A 7,201-nucleotide genomic window follows, 5' to 3' on the forward strand; every position below is an offset into this window, starting at 1 on the left:
GAATACAAACTGTGACACTTCATCCTAAATTCATCTGTCATCTGGAGTTAACAGTTTAAATTTGGGGGATATTTAATATAAAATTGATGCCATTTATTACTAGTTTGTTTCTAATGCTATTTTTATATTACTTGTATAGCAATCTGTTAACTGTATTTTTCTATTAAAGTTGCATGTATAGAAAACACATCATTAGCTGGGAGCACTGTCCAAGTAATCATTTTACTTCTGTGCCAATGTGGTTCTTATTTTTTGGCAAAACACAGAAGAGAGAAATGAGTGATCCAGAAACTTAGGATTTGGCCTGGTCAAAGGGCTGTTAGCTTTAGCCAGATTAGAAGTCATTGGTGCAGTTTTGTTTGGGACAAAAATATTTTAGGTGGCAGAGCAAGCATGTTCACTGTGTGTATGTCTGAATTCACATTTGCTTTGCTGCTGACAAACAGAGGATTGCTTGGAAAGATTTTTGTCATTATTACTTATTAAAATTGTTGTTCTCTAGCTCATGGCAAGTAACTTTTCAAAGCTCTATACTGTTCAAATACATTAAAATGTATTTGATTTTCTAGAAGTGGTAAAGGAGTGATTGGAAGCATTCATATAATACAAGAGACCTGAGCAACACAAGTGGTGTCTTCTGTTAAGCACAGAGGTGGTCAGTGGGAGCTTTTAAAGCCTAAATTCAATGGGAAAGCCAACATACTTAAAGCAGAGAATTGCATGATATAAATGACAAGCAAAGAAGAGACAGCAGGGCAGCAGTTCATGGAGAATGCAAAGCTATATATGTATCTTGAGGTTGCAGAAGTTAGAAAGAATCGAAACAAAGGTGTAGAGAAATACATGGGGATGACTTAAAAGTGATATATAAGTGAAGATCTTTCTAACAGGCACTGTGCATTCACCACAAAGGGCAAAGCCGCACAGAATTAGCATGAAAAGTGTTTTGCTTGAACACTTCTGCTGTCAACAGTAACTAGCACACAACACTTCTGCATTACTATAAATACGTGACATTTTGTCCAGGTAAAAGAAACTGAGGCGTGTTGTCCTCCTGGCTCTGTCACCAGTGATACTACACAATCATAACTATTCTGATGTTGTTCCGAGTTCTTAGAGAAATGCCATAACTTTTAAACTCTTGAGAAGCAGCCATGCAAAATATATGCTTCAGCTTCAAAAAAAGCTATTCATCCACATGACTCGTACCAAAGACTGAATTCTATAGCTGAGATTATGTATGGTTGTAAAAATGTCCAGAATAAACATAACAAAATGTTCTTCAGATGATGCTTTTAAAAGTGATGATCAACCTTGTTATTTTTTCCATTCAAACATGCATGAGAAGAGTTAAACAGTTCACAAACAGCCATAAGCATTGAAAATAGAGCTCTTGACTTAAACCAAAATTATTAGATAGCTTTTCCCACACTCACCAAAATGAGAATCCTGAAGTGTACATGTTCTGTAACCATCATGGGCTTAAGCAGCTCACTTTTAGCCTGTACGTCTGTGCCCCATCCTCTCCAGCTCGCCAAGCATGCTGGTGCAACTTATGTGATAGCAGCAGCAAACTTGTTTATATTAAACTTTCCCAAGTTGTGTGGAAGTTAGTTATGATCCATTTAGTCAAATTCTGTGGCAAGAAGCAGCTACCATTTGGCATACACTCGTCCACTGGGTGCCTTCTCATTGTCCTAATTTCTCCTGGGCTTAATCTTATAGTATAAAATAGAACATAAACTTAAATTGTGCTCCTTAAATGGTTTTGATGGGAAATTACATGCACTTACTATTTTATTTGTTGTATTTAATGTTTAAGTGGAACCCATTACACAAATCTGGCTCTATGAAAGCAACTCATAGGGAATGATAAAGATAGCACTTACCTTAAAATAAAATAAACCCTCTTAATAATAATATTCCTCTTTTTGTTATTGTTGCAGACAAGGACAATGCTGGAAAGAAATAGTGTCTGTTACTGCTCCAACAAAGCTTCCAGTAGTACCCCAGCCATAGCACCACACACAGGTAGGATATATCAAGCTACTGATTTCATTACAAGCTCTGAAGAATAATTAGGGATGTGACAAGGGCCAGCATTAAATAGCCCAGGTGCCTGTTCACATGCGATGCCTGAGCCAGTAACATTTTGAACTAGTAAACTTGTTCCAGTAGGATATATCTCTCTCATTCTAATTTTCTAAAGAAGCCTTAAGAACATACATTGGAATAGCATGATTTTAAAGAAACTTCTTTTCTCTTTCAGTTGTTCTTCTCCCCCTGTTCTTGTCATGTTTAGCTCTACCTGAATTCCCTGCTGTATCTCTTGTGATAGCTTTCAGATGCTGCTAGAATTTCATTAAACTTGCATTAGCTGCAGTGATTACTTGATTAAATCTTACTGTTTTCTTCAGAAAACTAATTTGAGGAGTAATCAAAGCTTCTGTGGCAGGTGAAATCTTTGATTTAAATGGTTTCAGAGTAAAATTAAGAAGGTAGGTTGATTGTATCAAGTAAACTACCCAGCCACAGTCATCTGACTCTTGGCTTGCGTTATCTTTGTGGGGCACCTGTGTCTCATCTTATTTTAGGACAGCACCGAAGGTGCTTTCTTCTTTTGGTAGTTGGGAGTTCCATGCTGCTGTGTTCCTGAGCAGGAAGGAGGTGTGATGTAGCAGCACAGTGTGTGCTTTACTTATGGGAATGGAGCATCAATTCAAGCAGAGGATGTAGGTAAATTTGAACCTGTAATCATCCTAAGCATTGCTGGTCTTTTGACTAAGCTGTAGATGTCTACAACCAAGGATTTTCTAAAGTGGGTGCTTGAATCTGTGAAAACCAGTTACAGATGAAAATCCTAGACCAGTGCTGTGATTTCAGAAGTAAGTTATATTTTTTGCACTGTATAAAGTGCAGCTAAGGTAGAGGATTGAACAATTGTCAGAGGACATTCTTTTTTTCTTTAAGAAAAGTAGTTAGGAGTGTGCATATATACAGCTTATGTGTTTACATCCTATCTACTATACCCAATATACACACTTGCAGTAGACACACTCTTTAATGTTTCTGTTGAGTAAGAAGCTTTCAAGACATTTGAGTCATGACTGTTACTACTGAGAAATCTGAAACTAGTGGAAGAGTTGAGGAAAGCACTTGCTTCCCCCCTAGTTGTGGTAGAAAGCGACACAGACAAACAGACAAGAGAGACTTCTTCATGTCTGTCTGGGCTATCTTTGTCTTATCTTTTGTATTAAGTTGAGGATCAACTGGTTTGATATTTAGCAAACTTTTAAACCAAGGTGTCCTGCTGGTGTATGGGATGTCAGCTTTAAGATACACTTTCTGTGAGGAGAAAAAGACAACAACTGGGAAGTTGGGTCTTTTGCAGCCTCCTGGCAGGTTAGAAACAGCCTCAGCAGATGCATTGAGTGGGAGCAGTCTTAAAACTGAGGGTTTGTAGTGAAAGCTTGTAAATGCAGGTGCAGGGGCTTTACTGTGCACAGGCTTTGACTAAAATGTGTTAATGTGAGCTGGCAGGAGCAGTTCTGTGGGATGATGGGGGGTGTCTGTTTCTAATAGCAGTTGTTATATATGCTGATGGAAACCCCTCTATACTACTTGGAAGGAAGGACATGGTTTGTAGTTCTTCTTTCCAGGAACATTAATGTCCTTGGCCAGGTATTGAAGTGGAGCTGTAGCAGCTTCTGGAAGCCCTGGATTTGGGTCTTTTTTTGGTTTGGTAAACCACCCCTGTTCATTGATCTGATGCCTTAAGTCCATGTTCCTCTGAAATCATTATTCACACATGCTGTGAGATTGTATTAATGAGTATTTCCATCCCCTGCTTAAAGGAAAACTATTCTCTGTAACAAAGTCTCTCCAAGAAGTTACCCTCATATTTCATGCTACTTTTTTGTTGAACTGCTTTCTCTTTGCCCAACTCCCTGGAAACAAGAATATTTGAGGTCAGTGTTTGGGACAGGCAGTGGTACCATATGGGTGCCCTGTTTGTAAGTATGTGTGTATTTACTTACTACTTGTGTATTTGTATACATGTGTGTTTACTTACTAAATGTGTAGGCCTATTTGGTGTAGCATTTGAGAATCTGATAATATTTCTTTTAAGTATTTATATAGTATCTTTGAAGTAAATACCTCTTTTGAAGTGGTAAATATGCTTTGGGGGTAGGTATTGAGCTGGGGCTAAGGCTTGTGCTGAAAGATGCTCATGGACAGAGGAAAGGCATGAGTAGATGGACCTGAAACACTTTTAATTTGTTATGTTGTCATAAATGAGGGCATTTGGGTTGGAAATAGGAGGAATGTCATAAAGTGGGGGGAGAGTTATAACTGGAGTAACTTTTGAAAGCTGGGCGAGTACTACCAGGTGTAAATGAGTGTGGGAGAGTGCCTTTAGCTGAGGCAGCAGCTGGTGAGGGTGGAGGAACAATATAGAGGGAAAGAGTCTTTTAATAAAGAAAAGCCTGCAAGCAGGAAGAGCATCTCTCAGAGCAGTGCAGTGATGGTCCTGGAGGTCTCAGGCAGCACTATTGTTCATGTTTAGAATTCCCTTTCTCTTGTTTTCCCAGCTCCTGGCTGAGAAGTGCCCTGCAAAGCTCAGTAAAAGGCTTTAGAAGTTACCTCATCTGACAACAAAGTTTCTCTTATCTTTGGATGTGTTGCTTACTCATCTTTGGCTTCGGGAGAAAATCAGAGGGATGAGCATCTCCAGTGAGAGTTACTGGTTTTAAACAGTTCTCTGGGTTACAATATGTTTCCTCCAGAGCCTGTGAAGATTCCCATTTTCATCCCAGAGACTGTCCCTTGTGCTACGTGCCTTTGCTGGAGTCTTTTTGGAAGACCCTTGGAGGGGTCTCATCGTTGCTTTCCATGGTGAAGAAATTGATACTACCCTGGGCACATCTGCAGCGAGCTCCCTGCCCAGAAAAAGACCCTAAAATGGGTTATTTCGTGCATCTCTCTCTATTTAATCTTCTGCCGTAGGGTGGCACTGGTGAGCTGACCAAGGGATTCGCTTCTGGTGCAGTCCAAGCGGTGCTAGGGCTGTTTTGTGGTGATTCCTGCAGAGTGCAGCTTCTGCCCACACAACTCCTCCACAGCTTGCTTGGAAACTTCAGAAAATAGACTGAATATTTGTGGAACCCTAGAAAATAAGTTTGTTTTTTCATTGCATATTATCACACCGCTCTCTAATCCTTCACACAACCCCCCAGCTTGGCTCTTCAGTGAGATCAAATGAAACATGGATAGTTTTTCACTTGCAGGGATGAATGAGTGGCACAGAAAACAATTCTTTTATTTGAAATGAAGGGGGAAATCTGCACAAATGGTGAATTCTACAACGTTTACAAGGGACAGTGGTGTCCCCTTTGGGCAGTCAGAGTGAAGAGTGGATGAAGAGCCACTGGTTTAAAAAGGAGGACCTAGAGGTGTGATTTTAAGCTTTTTTCAGGCATTTACATGACCTCTGAGCATTCAGCGCTGTATTCTTAACAAAACAGCCAGAGTTTAACATAAATGCAAAAGCACTGCCTGATAGGGATGATTTTTAGACACCTGTTCTCAAAACTGAATTAGCACCACTTCTAACATGACAAATGACTTTTGTGACCTGTATCTTCAGTTGATTTAGAAAGAAATGCAACTGAACGCCATGTGCAATGCACAGAGCTTCCAGATGTGTGTGCTGGTTTGCTTTTGATTTAGTTCTTGTGTGCCCAAGTTAAAATGATTTGAACTCTGGCAACTTCTCCCCCAGTGTTCCAACCAAGGCCTGAGCACAGCTCAGGGCTCCTCTCTGTACAAACCTGTGAAGCCATGCAGAACTTTGTTGGCTGTGAAGAGCCAAAGGTATAATTTTAACTGATTATGATAGGAATGATGATAAATATCAAGGATACAAATAGCTCTGAAACAACCTGAGACCCTGAATTATTTGCCCAGGGCTGAAAACTGAGCAAATGGCAGTGGCAGACTGAGGGTGGGCATCCTTTTGGGAAGGTGGTTTCTGAAACAGAGATCCCTGTTTGATGGGCAAATAGCTGTCTGGTCCAGCATGCAGTGCAAAGAAAATGCATGTAAAATGAAATACATATGTATTTTATGCGTTGAAAAAGTAAAAACCTGTCATAGTCTGGGATTTTCCTGTGTGGTAACCCACAAACCAGTGGGGCTACACTCACTATTGCCTTAAATCCTTCACAAATTTTAAAGGAATTACACCTTAAGGCTTGATGTCTTTCCGTTACTGCTTTCCTCTTTCTGTTAGGGAGAAACATGAGCTGTCCCTTGCTGTCATGTGAGGAGGCATTTGCCTGATTGACATCCTTTTGGACACTGCTCACTTGGGAGTGTGGATGTGAATTTGGGGTCTGTGCCTGTCCTGCAGCACTTTGTGAGGATGTTGCCTGTTTTGGGGCAAGACAGTGCGGAAAGGCTGAGGGTTAGTGAACCAAATGGATGAGTAAAAGGTAAGTAAGATGATGGGATGGAGGAAGGCAGCAATGAGGATTGATGGCATGGCTCAAGCTGGCAATGGAGAATGGAGTGAAGACGGGTGATTGAAAGGCCAAATGATTGATCTGTGTTGTGTCAGGTGATGGCACAATCAAAAAGGTACATTTGGAACTCTTAGAATCCTTTGTTGAAAAGCTGGTTGTGATGATTTAGCTGTGGATGTGACATATGAATTAGCTATTTAATGATTATTTAGACTTTCGCATTGGACATACTTTCTTTTAGCTTAGTGATTTCACTTTAAAAAGCAGTTTCAAGTAAGAAAATAAAAAAGACAGTGATTAATAGGGCATCTCTAACAGAGCAAAGCTCAGGAGCCTCAAAGGTGCTGGTGGTGCCATGCGGAAAGGCTTTGGTAGTGTCAGAGAAGGAGGATGTAATGTGAAAATCAGAAAGAAGGCAAGAAATGATGGCTTGCCTACAGCTTGTCAATGATTAAAATAGGCATGAAATCCTTTGAATCCTTTTTATTTTTGCTTTCTGTGGAACTCAAGGAAAGAGTCTTTGCAGCTTTGTCAAAAGCTGGCCATTGACAAAGTCTGAACTTGCAGCAGTGCTGTGTGTGGTGGACAGCACACTTGAGATAAAGCAGCAGCCTTACAGCTTGGAGTCCTATGGGCTGTATCTGTTCCCTCTCGTTCCCCGTTGGCATGCTGGTTTG

At 40.4% G+C, this 7,201-nt stretch overlaps 1 long non-coding RNA gene across 3 annotated transcripts; it reads left to right on the forward strand.

Moving 5' to 3' along the window:
• Positions 1-2,672: 2,672 nt before the first annotated feature.
• On the forward strand, positions 2,673-6,161 carry LOC134158153 (uncharacterized). 3 transcript variants are annotated; one of them, XR_009962620.1, is made up of 2 exons: positions 2,673-2,732; positions 4,818-6,161. It is a non-coding gene; the product is annotated as an uncharacterized LOC134158153 (long non-coding RNA). The 3 variants fall into 3 exon arrangements; XR_009962619.1 differs by having other exon boundaries at positions 2,682-2,736; XR_009962615.1 differs by lacking the exon at positions 2,673-2,732 and adding an exon at positions 3,377-3,968.
• Positions 6,162-7,201: the final 1,040 nt, after the last annotated feature.

This window comes from Pezoporus occidentalis, unplaced genomic scaffold, assembly GCF_034315485.1.
Source record: "Pezoporus occidentalis ecotype Australia unplaced genomic scaffold, CSIRO_AGI_Poc_V1 ctg10, whole genome shotgun sequence".
NCBI lineage: Eukaryota > Metazoa > Chordata > Aves > Psittaciformes > Psittacidae > Pezoporus > Pezoporus occidentalis.